This window comes from Schistocerca serialis, chromosome 4 (assembly GCF_023864345.2).
Source record: "Schistocerca serialis cubense isolate TAMUIC-IGC-003099 chromosome 4, iqSchSeri2.2, whole genome shotgun sequence".
NCBI lineage: Eukaryota > Metazoa > Arthropoda > Insecta > Orthoptera > Acrididae > Schistocerca > Schistocerca serialis.
Genome location: NC_064641.1, coordinates 773,111,869 through 773,137,905, shown reverse-complemented (window position 1 = coordinate 773,137,905; position 26,037 = coordinate 773,111,869).

Below are 26,037 nucleotides of genomic sequence, written 5' to 3'. Positions count from 1 at the left end.
TATTACAGAGGATAGCTAACCCTTTGACCGAACACGCCGAGCTACCGTGCCGGCTTACTGAGCTACCCAAGCACTACTCACGACCGGTCCTCACAGCTTCAATTCTGCCAGTACCTCACCTCCTACTTTCCAAACGTCACAGAAGCTGTCCTGTGAACCTGTGGCTAAGAAATGTCTAAATGTCTCCACAATATCCTTTCTTCCGGCACTGATAGTTCTTCAAGGTTTGCAGAAGAGCTTCTGTTAAGTTTGGATCGTAGGAGACGAGGTACTGGCTGAATTGAAGCTGTGAAGAGGGGCCGCGAGTCTTGCTTGGGTAGCTCAGTTGGTAGCCGGCGTGGTAGCTCAGCGTGTTCGGTCAGAGGGCTGCGCGCTCTTTGTAATAAAAACACAGCAATCAACGATCAATTTAAACGGATGTCTTGTGACGTCCACCCAGACCAACGCAACGAACTATAGTGAACAAAATGAAAAAAAGAACAAAGAAGAAAAAATTTGGTAGAGCACTTGCCAGCGAAAAGCAAAGGTCCCGAGGTCGAGTCTCTGTCCGGCACATAGTTTACATCTGTCAGAAAGTTTCATATCAGCGCACACTCCACTGCAGAGTGAAGATAGCATTCTGCTACAGTACAGTACAGACGGTACCTGAAGGAAATATTCAATGACAGAAAAACAAATCCAACTTTTATTCAAAGACAATACTTACGGTAATTAGGCGATTCATTACGGTTTCCAGCACATTAAAAACGGTGGGACATAGCTCTTAACAGGGCGTGTGATCATCACGAACGGCAGTACATGCTCTGAAAATTGCTCCCATTCTGAACAGAAAGTTGGTAAGGAATTTTTAGTGCCACAGCTCCAACTTCCCACATCGGGGCCATTTACAGTGGCTGGATGCTCGTTGATGACTGTGGACGCATCCCCAAAGCTTCGTCTCGATGGGACTTAAGTCGGAAGAACGGCCAAACCCAGTCATTCACCGAATATTCTGTCGTTCCGAAAGTTCTTTCCTGTGGGCTGTTCTATGCAGTCGCGCACGCATGCGGGCACCCATCGAAATAACGTCGAGCCGAACACACACCTCAAAATAAAATGAGCAAGGAGTACAGTGTCACAATGTTGAACGGGGTGGGTACCGTGTTAAAAGATTTGAGGTTAGTACGCCCATGAAAGATTATGCCTCTCCGCACTCCAACACCGGAAGTACCAAAGTGATCGTGTTCGACAATGTCCCTGGGTGCATTACGTGTTCCCCTTTACCATACGAGCTTATGTCCAGAATCAATACTCAGACCGAACATACTCTCATCCGAGAAGAACATGCGATACCATTTGTCGCTGGTCCAGTCTGTATGCACTTGACGCCACCACAAAGGATGGCACCGATGTATGGGTGCGAACGGAACAGAACGTACTGTTCATCGTGCAAAGAGACCAGACCCATGCTGTGGAGAATAAGGTTGCGTTCCTTGCAGTCCTGTTAACTGTGGTTGCAGTCACGCGCCCTTCTTAGCCTGTTACACAATGTAACGGGCAACTGTTGCATTATTTGACCGTGGTCAGCAGTGTCTGTGGTTTGAAACGCTCCCAATGCACGTGAAACAATGCTGTGAGAAACACCAAACTTTCGGCCCACACTCGCCACACTTCCAGATTTGCGATGATTCTTCCCCCTGTGCTGTCACCCAAATGTCTGGACAGTGTTGTAATGAAGAGCACGACCACTGGGCACCATTACTACCCGCTGATTGACACAAACTGTCTTTTCCAGTTCCTTCAATTGCCTTGTGTTGCGCTGCCGGTCCTTTTTGTCGTTTTATTCACGCTGACCTCACATCATGTGACGTTCAGCTTTCTTTGTAGGACGGGGGGAACACTACTAGGGGGAACTCTTGGTACATTCTCCCGCACTTGCCTTCATTTCCAATAAGATATTAATATGTTACGTAACTTTGTATATCATGTCCTTAACTCTTTCCGAACAATGTAATTGAAGTGTAGAATAGTCCCAGATAGCCAGATCCGAGAGAAGCAAGTTATATGCCAACAACAGTGCATATAGTTAAGAATGGTAGTAGGTGTTTTCGTCATTAACTATAGAATTAGTTACGGTTATGGGAAATAGATTACTGTTGTTGACCGTGCAGCTTTTCCTGGAATAAATGATGACTAACTGAAACCCTCAGCTACCGACAGGTGTTGTTGATATACCTCGATGTGGACAGCTGAAAATGTGTGCCCCGACCGGGACTCGAACCCGGGATCTCCTGCCTTTCGAGAACAGTTACTGTCTTCATGTATATAGTTACAGGCTACCCAGCCATTGACCTTCGTCTGTGCGAATGCGCACAGGTTGCCTAAACTCTTACGGGAATCGCCAAAGCGTGCGCGAGTAATGAGTGAATGGGCAAATGTCTATAAGGTAAATTACATATGTAGAATTGTGGACAGCTGGCAATCTGAGCCTCACGGGAAGCGTGCAAGGGATAAGTCCCTGCAGTCGCGCTATTCATCTGGGTGGCTCAGATGGATAGAGCGTCTGCCATGTAAGCAGGAGATCCCGGGTTCGAGTCCCGGTCGGGGCACACATTTTCAGCTGTCGGTAGCTGAGGGTTTCAGAAAGTCGGCAGTGCCCTTTCAAAGGAACAATCCAGGCATTTCCATGGAGCGACTTAGGGAAATCACAGGAAACGTAAATCAAGATGGCTGAACGCGGGATTGAACCGTCGTCCTCCCGAATGCGAATCCAGTGTGCTAACCACGGCGCCACCTCGCTCATCGGGCTTCAGCCTCTACATGCCCTTTTTGTTGGGGAGGTATGTGGTATCCCAGTCCAGTGAGCTTGAGGCCCCGCCAGAATGCTTGGACCTAGACGACAGCCGCTAGGCGACACTCCTGAATTTTTGAGCGCTGCTGTCGCCGCCTCAGCGCTACCACGGCAGCCTACTGGCACACGTGACCGCGCTATAAAGCTACCAGAACAGGAGTCCCGTACTAAGTCATGAACCGCCACCACTGTCGTATTGTTCGTTGTGCCCATCATTGTTCGCTTGCTGACATTGCTACATCTAGGCTGTCGATTTCGTTCACTCTCCAGACTTGCCATTCTGATGTGTTGTCTTCGTTGTCCATCCACTGTAGTTGTCATCGTCTTTCTGTGTTAATGGGAGACTCACCATCTACTCCCTCGGCCGGTCACCTAGTGTCTCGTAGTCGTATACGGTTATTATGCCTCTCCTCACGATCTGTTCGAAAAACGTATTGCAGTGTACCATTCACGTATACATGACGTTGTATAAGGAGACTTTGCTTATCTGAACTAACAAACAGCACAAAACCCAGGGTAACGTAACTCATCCAGTTGCTGGAGCTGATAGGAAACAAATGGAATCACAAAAGAATTCACACTGGTCATTCAGTCAGACGTCATCAATTGAAAGTTTGTGTGTGTACAATGTACACAAACAAAGACAAGATGGCAAATGTAAGTTAACATAATTCTAATTGCAATAACATTTTGTGAATTTATTTTTCTTGGTGTACGCACATACAGCTGCGACACATTTCAGTTCCACGGAGCAGCCTTAGAATGCAGCCACTCGTAAAGGATCTCAGCGCTGGCTGTTTTGCCCGCCGCGGCCCTCACGTGCATGCAGGGCTCGTGTGCGGCTCGCATTACGTATGTGTAATTAACTTACGTCACGTAAATCTTGCGTAATTAGTGGCGTGATGTATTGATCGTAGTGAATCATTTCCATAAGGGCGCGCTTTCCCACCAGCAGGCTAATTGCGTGGCCCATGTATTACGCGCGAGTCGGACCTTCCGGCTCCCTGTATAGCGAGCACGCTCGCCGGCTACCGACCGCATGTATGCGAACGCGTAATTTCCACATCACCGCAAAAGGGCGGCCGTTTCTACGCATTGCCGAAACTATTTAGTCTCGCAGTAAGGGAGTGATGTGTTGTACAGCGTAAGTAAAGCCTAGTTTACACGACGACACTAGGCTGCAGGCAACTGCGCCACCGGCCACTGCGCATGCGCGCCGCGCGTTTGCGGAACTCTTTGGTGAAACTGAACACTTTCAGCGTGTTCCAACTTTGGTGACACTAGTTGCACGAGTTTTTAGGTTATGTGTGTTCGTAGAGTGTAGACAAACTGAAATATGAAGTGGGGAACTGAGATTATGTTCGCTTTTTGGATATCTATTCCTTGCATTGGTGTTTATGGGATTTCAGTGATGCTGATTAGCCGGCCGGAGTGGCCGAGCGGTTCTAAGCGCTACAGTCTGGAGCCGCACGACCGTTATGGTCGCAGGTTCGAATCCTGCAGTTCTAAGTTCTATGGGACTGATGACCTCCGATGATAAGTCCCATAGTGCTCAGAGCTATTCTTGAACCAACCGAGCTGACGTCTTTTCTTCATCCAGTCACGAATCGAAACACGTTTCTTATTTTTTCTTATGCAGCGGTTCCACGCAACAAGCTTCAACTTCATCACAACTCGTGCGACGTGCAGTTGCCAAAACTTTCATTTCAGACACAACTCAGGGACCAACAAAACGACGAAACTGAAGTGTACACTCGTGTCGCCGTGTCTACAGTCATATATGAAACCACTTACGTGCAACTCATTCCACTCAACGAGTGGCGCTACCCAATGTCGTCGTGCAAACTAGGCTTAAGCAATTCTGCAGGTGGTATTACTTCGCACAAAACAATGTCTTGATAAGTTACTTAATCTCTACATAACCTGACTGAAAAAAGTGGTAACACTAAGAAGGACTTGCGCAACATAATTGAAAGGTGATAGATGTGTTTCTTAATGTGTAAGATGTTGTCTGTTCAAGTTTCTCACCAGTCACATAAGAATGGCGCCAATATCCGCACCATGAGGATGCAAATCAGGTTTGGTTTAAGTGAGATCGTGAGCCTTAGTAACCTTTGATATCGAACGTAGTGAGTTGATGTTAGTCAAGAATGCCTTTAAAGCGACTACGACGCCGTTTACATCATCTCACTGAGGTCGTTCAATAGGGCTACGAGGGACAGGATGTTCCTTCTGCGATACAGCAGAGAGCCTTGGCAGGAATGTGGCGACTGTACAGGATAGCTGGCAGGGGTGGTCAAGGTAATGTACGGTGGCAAGAAGACTTGGCTCTGGACGGCCATTTGAAACTACTGAGAGGGAAGACCCTCGTGTTGGACGTATGGCTCTGGCGCATTGTACTGTATCTGCAACAGCCATTTCATCAGCGTTTGGCACCAAAGTAGTACAACGAACTGTTACAGATCGGTTACTTCAAGGACACCTCCGAGCCACACTCTCTGATGCTTGCTTACAAGTAGCCCCGAACCACCACCATTGCGACTTCAGTGGTGTCAAGCCAGACGTCATTGAAAGGCAGGTTGGCGGTCTGTTGTGTTTTCTGACGAAAGCTGGTTCTGCCTCGGTGGCAGTGATGGGCATGTGTTGGTTAGAATGAAGGCAATTAAAGACCTGTAGTCAACATCTCTGCATGGCACCTACACGGGGATGTCCATTATAATTACTGGACCTTCCATCGAGCTACAGACCCCCTTGAAGATGTCTCCCGCAGACGGGGACGACACGTTGGGAATTTAAACAGAATTCATCAACCGACCACGGCATAACAGCCCAGATAATTATAATGGACATGACATTTCCGGCCGTGAATGTCTACATTTTAGTACCTACACGGGGAGTTATGGTCTGGTGTGAGATTTCGAACAGTAGAAGCGCTCTTGAGGTTAACCCACTCACCCTGACTACAAAGTTGTACGTCAGTCAGGTGATTCGACCTACTACCATTCATGAACAGCATTCCAGGGGTATTTTCTGACAGGATAACGCTCGCCCACATACCGCTGTTGTAATCCAATATGCTCTACAGAATGTCGAGTGTTGTCTTGGCCTGTTCGATCACCCGATCTTTCTCCAATCGAGCACATAGGGATATCATAGGGCGACAACGCCATTAGATGTCCCTCTATTGTCCAACCAAAGGTGAAAGGACTCCAACGGCATGGCAAAAACTTACATGTAGACCATGTAGCACCTGTACAAGTCAATGCATGCACATTTGCACGCTTGCATTCAACATTCTGTCTGCTGTACCGGTTATAACGTGGCAGCGTTTCACATTTGCAACGGCTTAATTAACCTGTGATTTTGTAATGTTAATAGCTTAAGTATGTTACCTAAAAACAATTCATTTCATTACTCTGCGCCGACACATTAATTGTACTGCAATATTTTTCCATCAGTGTACAATAGGAAATTCGTTGATTCCTGATTGACCAGCCCAAAACGTTAAAGATAGGAACTTGAAATTTGGAAAGATTGTTAATCTTAAAATGCATGCATCGTTTAAGACATGGTTTCTCGAAATTCCACCCTTAAGGGGGTAAAATAGGGGATGAAAGATTTCTTGAAAATATGTCGCTACTAAGACAGTTCTGAAACTAGAATTATGAAAATTGGTATTTGACTTCTCAGTTGGAAACAAAAAAAAGCGTGTTTCTGTGTTTTTTTTTTTTTTTGGGAATTCAATCCATACGGGGGTGAAATAGGAGATGAAGGGATGAAAGTTTCATAAAACTATTTTGTTATATAAAAACATTATTAAAGCTAAATCTACAAAAATCGTGTTACAGTTTCTATGGTAATATCACCACAAGAACCTAAAAAGCGGGATTAACAAAACCCTCCGACTCCAACCACCATAATCGCTTTCTGGTCAGAAGTACATTCGGAAAAGATTAGATCTTAATTAGTGCGAAAAGTTTCGTAGACTTGCGATTTCGAACTAAATCAAAGAAAGCTATTTATAATTCACCACGGCAGATTGGGTGTGTCAAAATTACAAATAAAAGAAACGCTTCTGTAATAAATTTCTGAAAGCGTCTAATATATGTATATTAAATTATTTTTTGTTGTAGTTACATTAATAACTCGAGCGAGCAGTGACCACCAAGCTAGTAGTGTTGTAAAACTCTGTAACATAAAAATATAGTTGGTTCATTTTTAATAATTTTTTCCATGCTTTACGTTATGGTCGTTTTGAAAAGATCGTATTTGATACGAAATAGTAACGTGTAAACAGCTCATAAAAGTTTCAAATAACTATTTAAAAAGTATCGTGAATGGCTATAAGTTTGAACTTTTCAATCAGTTTCCTAGCTGGTCAAAGAATCTGTCAACTTGGCTTTTGCTGAAATTTGCTGCTCACGTAACATTCGCAGATTTATCTCACTTTATCTTTAAGCCTTCAGCCTCTCCATGAAGGTCTCTGCTTGCTTAATTTTCATCTTAGTGCCCTCAACCGTTATTTTCAGTTACGCTACATGGATGTACACCATATTTAAAAACTTATTTTTACGTAAAATTAGAGTATCTATATTTTTTGCATGGTCGTACAAATGTGTTTCCTGTTCCCGGACAAAACTTATTTCCTCAAACAGGTGTTATGCCCGTTCTGCGTTTTCACGTAAAGCTTTTAAGTTGATTACCTAATGAACTTCTTGGAACTATTTATCACTCGCTTCACCGAGTGTTATTTCAAGAAGTTCGCAGAATTTCTCTTTATTTGCACTTCCTTTATATCATCTTCTTTCTCCACTTTCACCTATTAACGAAAAATAACATAAAATTAAGAATTTATGCTATCTGTCTGCCTCAACCCGAACTTTCCATTGTGGTAGTTTAACATTCTTGTGGTTAGTTCTTGGGCTAGACATAGTCACAGTGTACAGTGTGAATATCATTGTTAAGAATGTAACATTACTTATCTGCATATAGAACAAAACACTCCATAGTTCAGTTCGTTAGAACACCAAAAAACTAACTAGAAACCACGTAGTGTGTTGCCACTTCGAAACGCACGGTTGTTGTCTTATTCCTCCACAGTACAGAATGTAATAGAACAAGACGGGTGCTTCTACTTACACCAGATCTTAGGTAACTCTTTTCCTACGCAATTCGCTGTCCCATACTAACTCGACCTTCATCTTAGTTCTAGTGGTCCACTTTGTTACTTCATTTATTGATACTGGGTTCGTATTTGGGAGAATGGCAGACACTGTCCAAGTACGTCTATTCAGGTTTCGAGGATTTACATCTTTACCATAACTTGTTTACCGCAAATCTGGGACGTTTCTTTTTTCTCTTTTTTTCCAAAAGACAAGTTGATTTTCTTCCTTACGTTCGCCCAATTCGAGCTTCCACTTCGTCTCTAACGACCCCGTTGTCGACTGATCGTTGAACTCCAGTTTTCGGTCCTTAGAACGACTTATGTTGGCCGCTAAAAGATAAGGAATTATTTTTATTTCATAGCCCACCTACTTGTAAATTCTTGGTAGCGTTACGCTAGTTTGAAGTTTCTTCGTTTGGATCACTCGTTTTGCCGTATCACATCTAAACAAACTGCTACAGTTTCCGCATCTCAGACGGCCTGTCTGAAAAGAGCTTTCCCATTTAATGGGAGAGAGAAATATTGATATGCCATTATTAGACCGTGGAAAGGCATGGACTACGACCTTGCTTGCAGGGAGTCATCGATTTGAATTGATACTGGGGTAAGGTATGGAAATCGCAACACAAGTAAAAGATGTAGAAAGTAGCACAAAGAGATATATTCTGAAGTTAGCACAGAACAGCGCATTCTTAACCGAGTGGAGCCTCTATTGATCTAGACACATTCATAGATTGACATACCGAAATGGCATTCACTTGTAGCTAAGTAAGTTTGAGATCATTTCGGAGAGAAGATACTGAACCATGGGTACTAGATTTCGGCAACAAAATAGGGGATGGCAGAATTAGGTGATCCTTACTCAATGACTGGCCCGAGAAATACTCGCGATCGCCCTACGACCGAAACGGCGATGGAATCTGAGCATCATTATTCGACTGTGCACGAAGTCACAAACAATTAAGCTTTACCGTTGAACGGCGGAGTTTACCTATGGACAACAGGTTCGGGCGGGACAGAAGGTGGTGAACCTTCCAAGAAAAAAATAGCTCTGAGCACTATGGGACTTAACATCTATTGTCATCAGTCCCCTAGAACTTAGAACTACTTAAACCTAACTAACCTAAGGACAGCACACAACACCCAGTCATCACGAGGCAGAGAAAATCCCCGACCCCGCCGGGAATCGAACCCGGTAACCCGGGTGTGGGAAGCGAGAACGCTACCGCACGACCACGAGCTGCGGACGAACCTTCCAAGAAGACATTCAAAAATGGGCCAGAGTGGCGTTGCTTACAAGTTTCGATAGCTGGTTGGCATGTGACGAAAGCGAGTCTACGGCTGAAAAAAGCAGTTCTGGTTCAAACTTGCTGGATGGTCAAGCGCCTAGATGCCTGCCGAGCCATAGGACTGGTTGTTTCCTGTTTGCAACAGAAGTTTCCTAATATGGTGAATCCTCGGCCATTGGGACTGCTGGTTGTTCTGTGTTCGTGCGTACCTCAACCCCCAAGTAGACGCTCCGTTTAAACTGGAATCTTTTTTAACACTACCACCATACTGAACAATATTTAACGCCTTTCAAAATGACGGCAGCCGAAATCTGTTTACAGATTCTGGTTCCTCTGTGTGAAGGGAATTATTATTACAAGGTTTATTCCGTTTCTCCAGTTATTTACGTGCTTTAACTTGCGTTTGAATCTCTACATACCTCGAGAAAAATTGATATGCATATTATGGGTAGAGCACCTGTTTGTTTCTGATCAAAGGGTTCCGAATCTGTTACCTGATTTCATATTCATTAATGACTTCTCGACTCGCCCAGCCTTTCATGCCTTGCGCGGCCGCACACTCGCTCATCACTCAACGAGTAATGTTCTTGGGAGTGTTCGTAACACGATATGCCGTAATCTGTGTGGTGTCGATCCAAAGCATTATTGACATTCTGCATAACGTTCGAACATACGAGGCGCTTTTTACAGTAACTTTATTTTTACACAACAACCTTGACCTTAATCTGCCTCTCAACATCATTTCCATACGTATTACGGCATTTATCGAATCGTATGACTACCTTCTGAAAACTATTCTCATAGAAATATACCACCTTATTTTTTAATCAGTCCGGTAGTGACTTGCTGAAACCTCCATTTTCTTCATAGCGTTAACCAACAAGGTGACTGTAAGTGCAAGAAAAAGTAATAATTATTTCTTGATGCAATAATTTACCAACAGACGTATGTATTGTAGAAATTTATTCTATGAACTTGTATAGGACTTATATGTAGGGTGGTAGACATTTTTCGATACACAGAGATCAAGAATCTTCTTTGCACTATGGTTATATGAGACAGCTACTGCCGTTGCATTATTCCACTCAGCATAGTGTGAGGTGGTCTTACATAAGGGGTTCTAATGTGGTGCCTGCGGGACCGGTTGTTTGATGATTTTTATAGTACGATTGCATTGGTTTAGTTGGTGAATGCAATTATGTTTTAAGACAAACTTTTTCAGGCTTATTAACATTAATATTACGGCACCTATTTGTCCCATCACACATAACACGACCTAGGCTACTCATACGTAACTTACGTATTCTGACATTGTTATGTCACATTTTATTGTATCTTTATTTTATTATTCATTTATAGCAGTTAATTACTTTTAAAAAATTCATCTGGGCATATGACTGTATACAGTACATTTGATTGTTGTGATGCATGGGCTATTACAACTGTGTGGTAGGGATTTATGAACAATAGCGTGTACATACGTTCCTCTATTATGCTATATTCGAGTAAAACAGTGACAACTATTAACAACAGCATGACACAGGCAGAAGCGTATTTGCCCTGATGTTACATGTAGTTTTAATGATATACAATATGTCCTTTTGAGCCACTAACATGGTTAACATAGACACCTGTCAACTGTTAACGTATGTTCTATGTATTTTTTTAATAATACGTTTGTTCTACTCATTGTGTAGGGGCCTGAAGATGGCCTCGATGTAATGCCGAAACTGATAGCATAAAAGAAGTTCATACAATAAATTTCTACTATACATACGGCTGTTGGTAAATTATTGCATCAAGAAATACATGCCAGCCGTTGTCCCACAGTCCATAATGGATCAACAAAAAAGTAATAATTAGTACGTACTAGCTCACGGCAATACGAAGCAACATCAACTATTTCCCAAACATACGACTTGGTGGGATGTTGAATGCTATGTTCGAAATGAGGACGGGTATTTTCGTGCAGCGAAAGATGCCTCTACTTAGCATGTCACGCCTTTCGTTTTGGATTGCAAGACGAAGTTTCTTTGAGGATGATTCAAAATTGAAATGGTTCAAATGGCTCTGAGCACTATGGGACTTAACATCTGAGGTCATCAGTCCCCTAGAACTTAGAACTACTTAAACCTAACTAACCTAAGGACATCACACACATCCATGCCCGATGCAGGATTCGAACCTGCGACCATAGCAGCAGCGAAGTTCCGTACTGAAGCGCCTAGAACAGCTCGTCCACTGCGGCCGGCTTTCTTTAAGGTCCCACAATAACATTATTCATTGACAGTTTTACCCGAGGTAAGAAAACTGGCAACAAAAACACTCTGATGGTCCGAAAACATAATTCAAACAACCTTCCAGTCTGAATTTTTTTCTGGAACTTCAGTTTGTTAGGGGATGGTGTATGCTTGTTTTGACTGCAGTGTAACTTGAGCAACACAAGTTTCTTCACGAGTGACAATTTATTTAAACTGATTTCATTCGACACAATAGCTCTTTAAAAAAGTCACTGACATTACAAAATGATTCATTTTGTGTGAGTCTGCATTTGTGGAACCCTGCAATACAGTAAGCGTTCTGTAACAGCTTCATGCAGAACATTTCTTGCAGCATGAGGAAGGGTATATAGCCTAACGAATAATTGTTGATGCCAGTAAAAGCTACCGTAACGGCGTTTGCGGATAACCAGCATTTGAAAGTTCTTAGTCAAAATGCACACTACGGCGACTGCAAATCACCTACGCTCGTGTTTCAAGACGGTACTTAGTCTAAAAGCGCACCCCGTATTAATGCGGTGAGAACAAAAAAATCATCCTCCTCATAGATAACAGAAAAAATGTTGTCCATTTTATTCCCACAGCTTTCGGCATGATACTGCAATTACACATTCATGTTCTGAATGAAAGCCACTACTAAACGCGGAACTGCATCTTCAGTAATAGAACTTGCAACTTTAAAAGTCGACTGCGAATGGTGAGATTGCTGGTAGGAATTCTACCTGCTCTCAAACTAAAAACGTTTAAAATGACTGTCTTTTACCCACTAACCTAATGCAGTTCCCTCTTTTTCTTAAATCACTTCAAGTTTCAGGCTTTTATCCTTAATCCTTCTTATAATATCCTTCCTGTGTACGTCACTCCACCACATACTTTCTTCCATAATATACTTTCTGTCATAATTATCCGTCCTGATCAAACATTATTATGTAATTTAAAGCATGGCCGCTTTCGGCTTACTGGCATAATTAGATCTTTAGGGGTGTCCTCATATGAGTATCATAGTCAAACGAGGTGCTTACGCAGGTACAGGAAAAAGTGTTTTCATTTATGGTAACTGCCGACCACGGACGCAGGCTAATGGGAGCAGTACTGCGCTACAGGAGATACCCTCCTGCGCCTGCCCGGGAACTGTGGCAGTAATCGAAGACACGCTGACAGCTGCAAACCGCCTTGATGCTTTGATGATTAATGTCTTCCCCGCCAGCGATGTAATCTTTCAGCAGTATAACGGTCCGTGTCTCGGAGCCAGAATCATGCTACAACAGTTTGAGGAGCATCATAAGCAACTCACGTTGATATCTATTCTAATGGAACCCATCCTGTTCGCTACCGCACACCATAGCCAAGTATGCATATCAGTAGGCCGTTATTTACTCCAATTGCATCACTTGTGCGTAGACACCTAATGCCACATACGTCCACAAAGCCACCAACAAACTGTCAGATGCCTGATATGCAGAATCAGTGATGTATTTAGTTCCAAAGACATACAAACAAGCTATTAGGCAGGCGGTCATAATGCTTTCGCTCATCAGTGTATGTATGGGCATTAGTGTTTTTAGAAAAACACTTTATCTCTTCATTAAATATAGTACACAGTAACATCGAGTTATTGAAAACATTGCATAGGTGCTGATGTAATTGGATGCTCAGAATTTATGTATGACTACAACTTAACATAAATGCTTCTGATGTCATGTGTACCCACTGTACACATCAGAAAAAGTAAATATAGTAAATAAGAGTTCGTGTAGTATATTTCTTTGTTTATTAGTCAGTCTTTCTGAAAAAAAGAAACACATTTGTGTTATCACTTACACACGCAACCTGTCGCGATACACAGGGAAACACTTGTAACGATGCATTAAAGGGAAGCACACACACCCGAAATACGCCGGCAGGGCAGGCGGTCAGCGGCGTGAGGTTTCGCCGGTATACGTTCAATCAGGTGCTGTAAGGTTTCTTCGGAAATGGCAGTCTATTCTTCACCGAAAGCTGCACTGAGGTGAGGTATCGATGTCGGTCGGGGAGGCCTGGCACGAAGTCGGCGTTCCAAAACATCGCAAAGATGTTCTATGGGATTCACGTCAGTACTCTGTGCTGACCTGTCCATTACAGGGATGTTATTGCAATGTAACCACTCCGCCACAGGCCGTGCATTGTGAACAGGTGCTTGATCGTGTTGAAAGATGCAGTCGCCATGCCCGAATTGCTCTTCAACAGTAGAAAGCCAGAAGGTGTTTAAAACATCAATGCAGGCCTGTGCTGTGATAGTGCGCCGCAGAACAACAAGGCGTGAAAGCTCCCTCCATGATGAACACGACCACCGCCACCGAATTTAACTATTGGCATTACACACGCTGGCAGATGACATTACCGGGCATTCGCCATACCCGCACCCTGCCATCGGACAACCACATTGTGTACCGTGATTCGTCAGTCCACACAACGTTTTTCCACTGTTTATTCGTCCAATGTTTGTGGTCCTTACATAAGCGAGCCGTCGTTTGGCATTTACCGGCGTGGTGTGTGAGTTATGAGCAGTTGCTCGACCATTAAATCCAAATTTTCACACCTGCCACCTAACTGTCATAGTACCTGCAGTGGATCCTGGTGCAGTTTGGAATTCCCGTGTGACAGTGTCTTGCCTATTACACATTACGGCCCTCTTGAACTGTCGGCAGTCTCTGCCAGCCAACAGAAGAGGTCGACCTGTGCGCTTTTGTGCTGTACGTGTCCCTTCACGTTTTAACTTCACTATCACGTCGGAAACAGTGGACAAAGGAATGCTTAGACGTGTGGAAATCTCGCGTACAGACGTATGACACAAGTGACACCAAATCACCTAACCACGTTAGAAGTCCGTGAGCTCCGTTGAGCGCCCCATTCTACTCTCTCAGGATGTCTAATGACTACTGAGACCGCTGTTATGGAGTACCTGGCAGCACAATGCACGTATTATAAGAAACGTCTGTGTTTGGGAGTGTCCGGATACTTCTGATCGTATAGTGTACGAGAGGAGGACGCGCCAATGTACAAGGACGCGGGGAGTACTGTGTTGTCAGTAGAGATGCACTAACCGCAGAATGGATCGTTCAGGAGAGCTTAGTCGCTTCGAACGTGAACTAGTGTTTCGATTTAACCTGGGTAACTGATCTGTCAGGGACATTTCAAACCTTCTAAAACTAAACCTCTTTAAGTCGACCGTTGTGGTGAAATGGAAAGGCGGAGGAATAGCAGCAGCTAAACTAAGATCAGGCAGGTCTCATGTACTGATGAACAGAGAGCGTCGAGAAATCGCATGAAATCAAGGAAAACCAGCTAGCACAATGACTGGGTCTCGGAAATTAAAATTAAGTGGACAGGAGGGGGATGGTCGAACACCTTCACATAAGCCATGAATGTCTCCAGCCAGTGCTACGTGACGCTTGAGGGTGCGCCAACAGCGATGTTACTGGTCGGTGGATGACTGGAAACCATGTTTGGAGTGATGAATCAAGCTATGTCCTATGTCAGCTCGATGGAAATGGCTGGTTTAGTCGAATGTCTGGAGAGCTAGCTTCAATCACGTGTCGTGATAAATTACGAAGGAGGGAGTTGTGGTAGGTGGATGGTTTCCATGCGGTCACACAACAGCCCAGGAAACGCACAAAATGGCAGGGTATGAACACATTTTCGGGCATTATGTACTGTGTACAGTAGATCAACAGTTCGGAGACAGCATTATCTATATCCTGTCATAAAGGATTATCTGCCACGCAAAGTTTTGTGGGCAATAACGTCCCTGATACGGACTTATTACCCAAAGCTCCAACCAGAACCAACTGAAATACCTTGGGGTTTTGGGATGACTTACAGCATCGAATTCGCTCCAGTCCTCAACGTCCAATATCTCTACCTTATCTGTATTTGGCTCTCGAGGAAGAGTGGGCTGACATTCCTCCACAGTCATTCACATAGTTCATCGAAAGTGTGTGAAGGGGAGTTAAGCCCTCATAAAGGCTAGGTATATATATATATATATATATATATATATATATATATATATATATATATATATATATATATATATAATATTATTATTATACACAACTGGCCATTAAAATTGCTACACCACGAAGATGACGTGCTACAGACGCGAAATTTAACCGACAGGAAGAAGATGCTGTGATATGCAAATGATTAGCTTTTAAGAGCATTCACACAAGGTTGGCGCCGGTGGCGACACCTACAAATTGCTGTCATGAGGAAAGTTTCCAACCGATTTCTCATACACAAACAGCAGTTGACCGGCGTTGCCTGGTGAAATGTTGATGTGATGACTCGTGTAAGGAGGAGAAATGCGTACCATCACGTTTCCGACTTTGATAAAGGTCGGATTGTAAACCTATAGCGATTGCGGTTTATCGTATCGCGACATTGCTGTTCGCGGCGGTCTAGATCCAATGACTGTTAGCTGAATATGGAATCGGTGGGTTCAGGAGGGTAATACGGAACGCCGTGCTGGATCCCAACGGCCTCGTGTCACTAGCAGTCGAGATGACAGGCATCTTATGCGCATGGCTGTAACGGATCATGCAGCCACGTCTAGATCCCTGAGTCAACAGATGGGGACGTTTGCAAGACAACAACCATCTGCACAAACAGTTCGGCGACGTTAGCAGCAGCATGGACTATCAGCTCGGAGACCATGGCTGCGGTTACCCTTGACACTGCATCACAGACAGGAGCGCCTGCGATGGTGTACTTAACGACGAACCTGGGTCCACGAATGGCGAAACGTCTTTTTTTCGGATGAATCCAGGTTCTGTTTACAGCATTTTGATGGTCGCTTCCGTGTTTGGCGACATTGCGGTGAACGCACATTGGAAGCGTGTATTCGTCATCGCCATACTGGCGTATCACCCGGCGTGATGGTATGGGGTGCCATTGGTTACACGTCTCGGTCACCTCTTGTTCGCGCTGACGGCACTTTTAACAGTGGACGTTACATTTCAGATGTGTTACGACCCGTGGCTCTACCCTTCAGTCGATCCCTGCGAAACCCTACATTTCAGCAGGATAATGCACGACCACATGTTGCAGGTCCTGTACGAGCTTTTCTGGAGACAGAAAATGTTCGACTGCTGCCGTGGCCACCATATTCTCCCGACCTCTCACCAATTGAAAACGTCTGGTAAATGGTGGCCGAGCGACTGGCTCGTCACAATACGCCAGCCACTACTCTTGATGAACTGTGGTATCGTGTTGAAGCTGCATGGGCAGCTGTACCTGTACACGGCATCCAAGCTCTGTTTGACTCAATGCCCAGGCGTGTCAAGGACGTTATTATGGACAGAGGTGGTTGTTATGGGTACTGATTTCTCAGGATCTATGCACCCAAATTGCGTGGAAATGTAATCACATGTCAGTTCTAGTATATATTTGTCCAATGATTACCCGTTTATCATCTCCTTTTCTTCTTGGTGTAGCAATTTTAATGGCCAGTAATGCACTTACTATTATACCATATATATTATATTATTATACTTCCAGATACTTCAGGTCAGATAGTGTATGTGCCAACGAACTGACGGTCTTGTCACTGACTTCCAAGCCTTCTCCGAATCAAGATTGTCACACACAAACGCAGCGTTAGAAATCGAAGTGATTCGTACCAAGCACAGGCTGACAGCGCCCGATGCTGCAGCCCGCACTGCAAATTGAAGAGGATCTCCATCCGCAGCACGCCGCCACTCAGCAGTTTATTGCCCGCCGTTCTATTTAGCAGCCGGATCATCGAGCTCTATCTCAATGGCAATCAGGCGGCGTCTCTATGGCTCATAGAACAGTGGGCCGGCGCTTCGAGCGCACAGCGCTGAAATACGCGAGACTCGCGAAGCCGCGTAATGAGGGCCTAAAACGTTGCCACATTCACATGACTGCTCTGCTGCGTTACCAGGCTCCAACCACGTAAACTGCCGTATTCTGCATTTAATTGGTGATATAACGAGACTTAGCAACACAATTTGCCGTGCAATTAATATTAAAGACAAACGTACTGTGATCTACAGATGATTTATATAAAAAATTACAGCCTAGAAGTAAGTACCGATAATAAATTATCAGAATAGTGTAAGTATTAATGTAACCATCTCGTTAACCACTAAAACCGTGATATATAACAGAGTCCGATTGGGTAACTCACACCTTCTCATAATGCTATGTGTGTGTGCGCGCACGTACGCGCGTGTGAGCAAGAGAGAGGGGGGAGGAGGAATGAGGAGAAGAAGGGGAAGGCAGGAAAGGAAGGAAGGAATGCGGGAGGGTGGCAAATGAATTGCATCCTATCATAATATCTCTCTCTCTCTCTCTCTCTCTCTCTGGGGAGGGGGGGGGGGCGGTGTTGGACAAGGGTGTACAAAGGCGAAGACGAAAATAATTCACAATACGGCTGACATTTCAGAGTAGAGATGCATTCCAGTCTTAACTGGAAAAACCTATAAAAATTGTCAGCTTGGCCCACACCGCGCTGATATTCGACCTACTCTTCCCAGTCGCCCGTGTTATGAGGAGAAGTAAAAGTTTAGTAGCAACAGTGACCCAGTTACTATTTTATCATGTTAATGTCTGCTAACATAAATCGACTTAAGCACTCTCAGAAAAATCCAAACTTTGTTTCAACTCATGACATTGCTGTGAATGTACCAGGTGATCAAAAAGTCAGTATAAATTTGAAAACTGAACAAATCACGGAATGATGTAGATAGAAAGGTACAAATTGACACACATGCTTGGAATGACATGGGGTTTTATTACAACCAAAAAAATACAAACGTTCAAAAAATGTCCGACAGGTGGCGCTTCATCTCATCAGAATAGCAATAATTAGCATAACAAAGTAAGACAAGGCAAAGATGATGTTCTTTACAGGAAATGCTCAATGTGTCCACCATCATTCCTCAACAATAGCTGTAGTCGAGGAATAATGTTGTGAACAGCACTGTAAAGCATGTCCGGTGTTACGGTGAGGCATTGGCGTCGGATGTTGTCTTTCAGCATCCCTAGAGATGTCGGTCGATCACGATACACTTGCGACTTCAGGTAACCCCAAAGCCAATAATCGCATCAAGGGACCTGGGAGGCCAAGCATGACGAAACTGGCAGCTGCGCACGCGATCATCATCAAACGATGCGCACAAGAGATCCTTCACGTGTCTAACAATATGGGGTGTTTTTTTGTTGTTGTAATAAATCCCCATGTCATTCCAAGCATGTGTGTCAATTTTTACCTCTCTATCTACATTATTCCGTGGTTTATTAAGTTTTCAAATTTATACTGAGTTTTTGATCACCCGGTACTACAGACAGAAGGACACGTAAGCCTTAAAAACTGGGTTTTATACAGTGTTATTTTATTATTAAGTGATTGCTAAATATGTTTCAATTACACTTATTTACAACTAGTTCAAATAATAGCAGAAAAAATGCGTGCTTAAAAGTTATTTTTAAACAGGCAATATATGCGACGTGATATACATAAATGCGTTGAAATGAGTAAGTCATTTTTTAATTATAGCTTTTCAGAAGCCAAATAAAAAACAATATTACGACACTAGAAAATTGTTAACAACAATAATAGACACTGTAAAAATTTTCATAGTGTCTTTTTCGGAGGAAATCTGCGATCAGTTGTTGTAAACAGTTGTTATTCTATGACATAACATTTGAATTTGATGAAAACTTGTGATCGACATTTTTAGACAAGACGATGGCGCGCGTGGAACCGAAATTATATATATCCCCTCTGTTAAACAATTCCGATTTCCATGTTCATCTAGTCCCTATTAACAGATTTTATTGTCCGTCTAGTTCAAAGTCATATATATATATATAAGACTTCGAACTAGACGGACAATAAAATCTTATATATATAAGACTTTGAACTAGACGGGCAATAAAATCTGTTAATAGGGACTAGATGAACATGGAAATCAGAATTGTTTAACAGACTTTGATTTTTTTTTTTGGTCATCTGTCTACTGACTGGTTTGATGCGGCCCGCCACGAATTCCTTTCCTGTGCTAACCTCTTCATCTCAGAGTAGCACTTTCAGCCTACGTTCTCAATTATTTGCTTGACGTATTCCAATCTCTGTCTTCCTCTACAGTTTTTGCCCTCTACAGCTCCCTCTAGTACCATGGAAGTCATTCCCTCATGTCTTAGATGTCCGATCATCCTGTCCCTTCCCCTTATCAGTGCTTTCCACATATTCCTTTCCTCTCCGATTCTGCGTAGAACCTCCTCATTCCTTACCTTATCAGTCCACCTAATTTTCAACATTCGTCTATAGCACCATATATTGAGCGTAATTGTGAAACAAGGCGTCGAACCCCACTCAGCCAGTACTTCACCAGGAAATGATTGCACATTAAGTAAGTATGTATGTATGAATCGTAACTCAACTCATGAATCATTTCCTACGGCAACTGCGCCAGTTTTGTTGCTCTAGTTCTTGTGTGGGATGAGGTGTGGCGGAATGGGAGAAAGAGAAATTGGTGCAGTCAGTGAACCCAAGTCACTGAGCATTGCCCCATACCACGTTTCCATTTTCTACTGCAGATTTCGGTGCACGCTTATTAATCATTTACTTTTTACTTGTGGAATATGAGTCGATACAGCCACTCACATTGTTGGCAATTGTAGTTATTGATAGTTCTGCACATGATTTACTTGAGAGTTAAGACGAATAGGAAGACATGTCCTTTCAATGAGAACGGTACATATTTTTACCGAACCAGCCCCCCGTTTCTGTCTCTAATGATGTCGTCGTGTGTCTGACGCTAACCCCCCTTCCTCCCCTTTCATTGTTTGCTGGACTGCAGTCCACAGCTGACGTCAAAACAAACGTTTCAGCATTCACGGAGCCACGAAGCTGCGTGTGCAATGCAGGGAGATAGGACTGTCCAAACCGACAGCGCCCCCTGCGCGTATAGTCTCGAGTTGCACGAGTGACCGTCCTGCCGTCTCGTACCCTGCCACCCTCCGCTTGTCTCGCTCACACACATACAAACACAAGCACAAACACACGTGCCGGCGAAATACAACACGGCAGACAGCTGGCGCTATTTACGGGCCCCGTCGGGAGAAGTTAGCGGGCGAGTCCACGCTGCTTGCCAGCCACTGTCCGCTGTCCGATAACAGAGGCGCGGGTCGCCCGCCTATCGGAGGCTGATTTAACACGAGCATTAAGACGAAACTCTGCGGCAGGCGCGGCTGCTGTCGACGACCGCGTCTGTTTTCTACCGTGGCTGCAGTCCCGTTCGACAACACGATTCTTTCCACCCCTCGTCAGCCCATTGCTTTGTTTACCATCGGGAGCTACTTGTTGTCCGTCATTTCTCAGTTCTGATACTCTATTCGCTGTGCGACTATGGATGAATGTTTTCCACATTTTTTGTTGCCTCATCGATTAACCTTCTCGCGAGACGATAACGATATCCTGTGCAGCACAGTCATGTGTTAATGTTACCATATGATGTAGCCTCGAGAAGTGCACCTTTTTATGTGTTTCCAAAACCTATTTAACCTACTACACCGTTGCCCTTCCAGTTCGTCTCAGCCATCGGCGGATAGCGTGATCCGAAACGAGGTATCATTTACGTCTACTAGAGACGTTCCGAAAACCACTACTCCCAGACAAAAATGTGTGATTAAAACCTAGGTAGACAATGAGTACAAAAATTATGAACCGACTTATTTAAAAGTTGAACATCTTAGTTCGGCTTCAAAAAGGAGACAGATCGTGCCCAGAGCCCTAGAGAAAGAATGAGGATCTACGAGGCAGAATGTCCGCCCAAGGGTAGGTTTTCCCTCCGTTCATCAGTGAGATTACTGATCGCGTTGGAAAGTGATGAGCAAGTATCGTGTGGAAACTACATACTTACCACCAGGAAGATAAAAGAATTTTAAGATCGCGAACAGATATACGACATCCTTTGGCTACCCTAGTTGTATATAAAATGCCTTATAGTTGTGGATTGGTTTATGCTGGTACCAGGGAAATAAATGTTGACACCCGTCTGACTGGACTCAACGGGACCTACGGATATATTGGGCGTAGCGGAACATGTTTGGCAAAATGGTGATCACGAAATAAAATTCAGTGAGACGACTATCATATCGAAAACATCGCATTATCATGCACGCATGTAGAGGGAGGTCACTGAGATTTATAAACACCGTAACGGTTTTAACAGAATAGAGGAAGGTATTACATTAGATAAAATTTTGACGTCAACGTTGCACCATAAGAATTTCGATCAATTACTTTCAGTCGAGAATGTTGTCATTACCAGATATAATCTCTTGGACGACCAAATGTAATCGACTGTGGCGCCTTCTACACAGCCCATATATTCTACGCTCCCTCGAGTTCTGGTTGCAGTTCTCCGCTTTACCTCTGACCATGTAGTCGCCACCGACATTGAGAGTGCTGTCGCAGCGTGCAGTCAGTTAGAAGAAACCACTCCGCTAAAACTCGGTGCACTGCAACGACTTGTGATCGAATGAAATGATAATTAAATCAAACCCTAAGCTGTCGACAGGCGTTGATATACATCAACGGGGACAGTTGAAAATGTGAGCCCCGATCTGGACTCGAACCCGGGATCTCTTGCTTACATGGCAGATGCTCTGTCCATCTGAGCCGCCGAGGGCACAGAAGACAGTGCGACTGCAGGGATTTATCCCTTGCACGCTCCCCGTGAGACCCACATTCCCAACTTAATGTCCGCTCTCTACATTCGTAGAGCCCTTGCCCATTACACTCATCACTCGCGGCAGACAATCTTATAGAGTCCCTTTAGAGTTCGGGCAATGCGTGTGCATCCAGCACAGAAGAAGGAGGTCAATGACCGATTAGCTTGAACTGTATATGAAGGTGGTATCTGATTCCCAGTGTTATACTCTTGTGATTGCTGGTCAGGTTTTTACGGCACCAATCTTGCAGACTTTTTGCGATATCCAAACACACCATGCAGCATGTGATGGGTCTGAGCACGAACAATACGCAATACGGGCGCCACGCCGGACACCGTTGTGCCCTCGTCCGCTAACACCATGCCATTTACTCTAGCAATGTTGTTTTCATTCGTGGATGAGGGCGGACGGGCACTTCGGCCTTCATCCTCCGCTCACTGTCTTCTTTTTCTGAACAAGCAACACCACCGACCACCCACTTGGCGAGACATGACCTCTTCACTACACGCGGTCTGTCGGTGTTCATGGCTGATGGGCACCTTAGTTCCAAGTGCCCTTTCATACCGGATAACAGCACGCACTTTCATTGGCTACCAGGTTGTCAGTACACGTCCGTCTGCCACCGTGATGAGTAATCGAGTAATCTCCGGCACGCCAGTCTGCTAATACTCTCTCTTCTTCGCGGCTCTGCGCATGCGTGATTCCTCCTCCGCTGACGCCGCTTCCGTTGTTCATATGGCATTTTGTTATGTCGCCTGGTGCACCACCTCCTCTTTCGAAAACAATGACGAAACCTACTTTTGCAACGTCCCTTGTACATTCCCCAAGTAACCTTAACCTTTCCACAACCAACACTTTTCCACAGTGAAAGACATTTAATGTTTGCTTATTTTAATTAATGTTGTAGTCATAAGCAATGAACGTCACGGTGAGGGGGAGGGGCAGGGGGGCTATGGAGGAGAATACGGAGTATTCTTAAGAACCTCCAAGGGTGGGCAGAAACTACAACACATACAGGAAACAGACACACGTAAGTGGATAGAGCATCTATCAGAGCTCTTGACTCTCATTATCTGTGCTCAGTATGGGCACTACTTCGTATCCAACGTCAATACGAGCGTGCAGTTTACTGACACGAATTGTCCGAGAAGGCGCTGGAGCAGATCGTTTTGCAGGTCTCTTCATTGGGTTGCCTGTCCGTAGACTCGACCTAATGCGATGTGATGATACAGAGAGCAACGAAGCAGAAGGTTGACAATGAACTTCGGAGACAATATAACGTACAGGTGCAAACTGGGTGTTACACTAATTCTGCAAACCATCAACAGGCTGCCTTTTACCAGTGGGACACTGATACACAGCAACAGCAAGCAGCACATTACCAGTTGTTCCGTCATAACCTATCATGGGGCGCATAAATCTCAATGCTAGCGAAAAGGCTAAGACGTGAGGTGAAGATTACTTCTGGTATCACTACTAGACAGCCCCAGATCTACTATATTTCCTAACCGTGACAAAAACCTGATAGTGCTCCTCCCCTCCACCCCCAACACCGCGCTACCCCTATCGAGCCTCTGAGACAGGACGTCCAAAATTTAAAGCACAATCGATTTTTCAAAAATTGTTCATTTTTTACTGCACATCTTTCTGAAGAGAGTGATTTATAAAACATATATGTTCGAGGAAAGGTAAGACATGTTATTTACTCTTAAGTGTGCAAAGTGCAGTACCCCGCCTCTTCTACTGCAGGTCACTGTATTTCGCTCTGTGGAATTCAAACGTGTATATTTTGCAACGGGATGCTTCAAACTTATATTCAGGACAGTGGAAATTAAAATGTCCTGTGGTGCCACTCCTACTCCCAGTCGACCGATTTGACATCCTACCTGTCTTAATAAAAACCCACAATTATTACTGGGTGGGATTATTTGTGAGCGGGAGAATAAGAATTCCTCAGAAATTTCGCGGTCTTTATTGCCTATTAGCTAATAATTTCCCCTTGTGTGTGTTGTAAAGTTACATAAAGGAAGTATAAAAGCAGTGAAGACAAGAGACAAGCAAGACGGTACACATTATTTCAATCCTTACGTCCCAGTAGTTTCTTTTCTCTAATCTTGCTACAGCCCTACATAGCATACTTTCCTTTCTGGGAAAGAATCTATTACCTCATCAAAGTTCTTCAAACATTTCGCTACATGAAAAATCAAATTGTCGTTGTCTAATACTGAAAAAGCTGTTAATATGTTTAGTACCCAAGACTGGTGTGGTTTCTCGACTTGATTACGTCTATTTCGTCATTGTCTGTTAGATAAAATGAAATAGGCCTTTTTAAAAATTGTAGCGACTGTAACATACGCCAAATAAGCGAGACGTTTTTGGTACAAATGGCCATTTTCATCTACCTCATTTACGTAAACAGTGCGACAGAATATAAGTCACAAATTACCAATATCGAATTCCTGTTAGGCCTACTGCAAGCGAAAAGTTTTATGTTAGGAAATAATATGACATACCATTTCACTCGTACCAGTGTCTCAAGCATGCAATCAAAAAGTAGTAGCGGTATGAAATTTTTGTATCGATTTAGAATCGTCGAATTCTTCCATATAATTTTTGCGATGTGCCTGTTCCTTCTCCTTCCTCGTCCTAACAAGCAATTTTTCATCAATAATTCTGTAACATTTTTGTCATTATCGAAACTTACTCCCCGGTTAACTTCACTAACCCAGCCAGAATTGCGGGTTCATTTTTCCCACGTCTTTTCTCCGGTTAGGCGTTATTGTGTGTTCGTACAACACGTTTTATGCGATATTCCAAGAATAGAACTTATGCGGCTACTAAGTGGATATTGTACAACTGGCCCTTAATAGTATAACGTTTTGGCAAAAACTTTCTGGCAAAATTTTATTTTCTTGGATACACCAAGAAGATAATATGTAATCTTGCTTATCTGCTATTCCTTTTATTCAGTTGCTTCCACTCTGGTAGTCTGAATCTAAGGATTTCGCTAGTAATTATCGCAATACTTGTCATCGGCACAACCAATCAGCCCGGTTCTAGGCGCTCAGTCGGGAACCGCGCGACTGCTACGGTCGCGGGTTCGAATCCTGCCTCGGGCATGGATGTGTGTGATGTCATTAGGTTAGTTAGGTTTAAGTGGTTCTAAGTTCTAGGGGACTGATGACCACAGATGTTAAGTCCCATAGCGGTCAGAGCCATTTGAACCATTTGTACCAATCAGCCACATAAACAAACAGCGATTGTCATTCACTTCTCCGGATTTACTCAGCTCAGGTCGTATTTAGCACAGTCTCCTTTTGTCCGCGGGAAAGTTTTTAATTTCTAGATGTGTCAGCGATTCCCCTGGAAGAGACGTCACGTACACTATTCTCGCATTCAAAAATCAACTTATAACTCGTTAAAAAATCAACTTCGATTGTGTTCAAAACCATTCATAAACCAATAGTCATGCGTTTCAAAATCTTGTGAACCATCGATAGAACAACGTGCGCTGGATGCTAGGCGCTTAGTTCAAAAAATGAACTTAGAACTACTTAAACCTAAATAACCTAAGGACATCACACACATCCATGCCCGAGGCAGGATTCGAACCTGCGACCGTAGCGGTCGCGCGGTTCCAGACTGGAGCGCCTAGAACCGCTCGACCACCCTGGCCGGCTAGGCGCTTAGTAAAACAAGGTTTCCGAGCCCTCCCCCTCCCTCCCCCCCCTG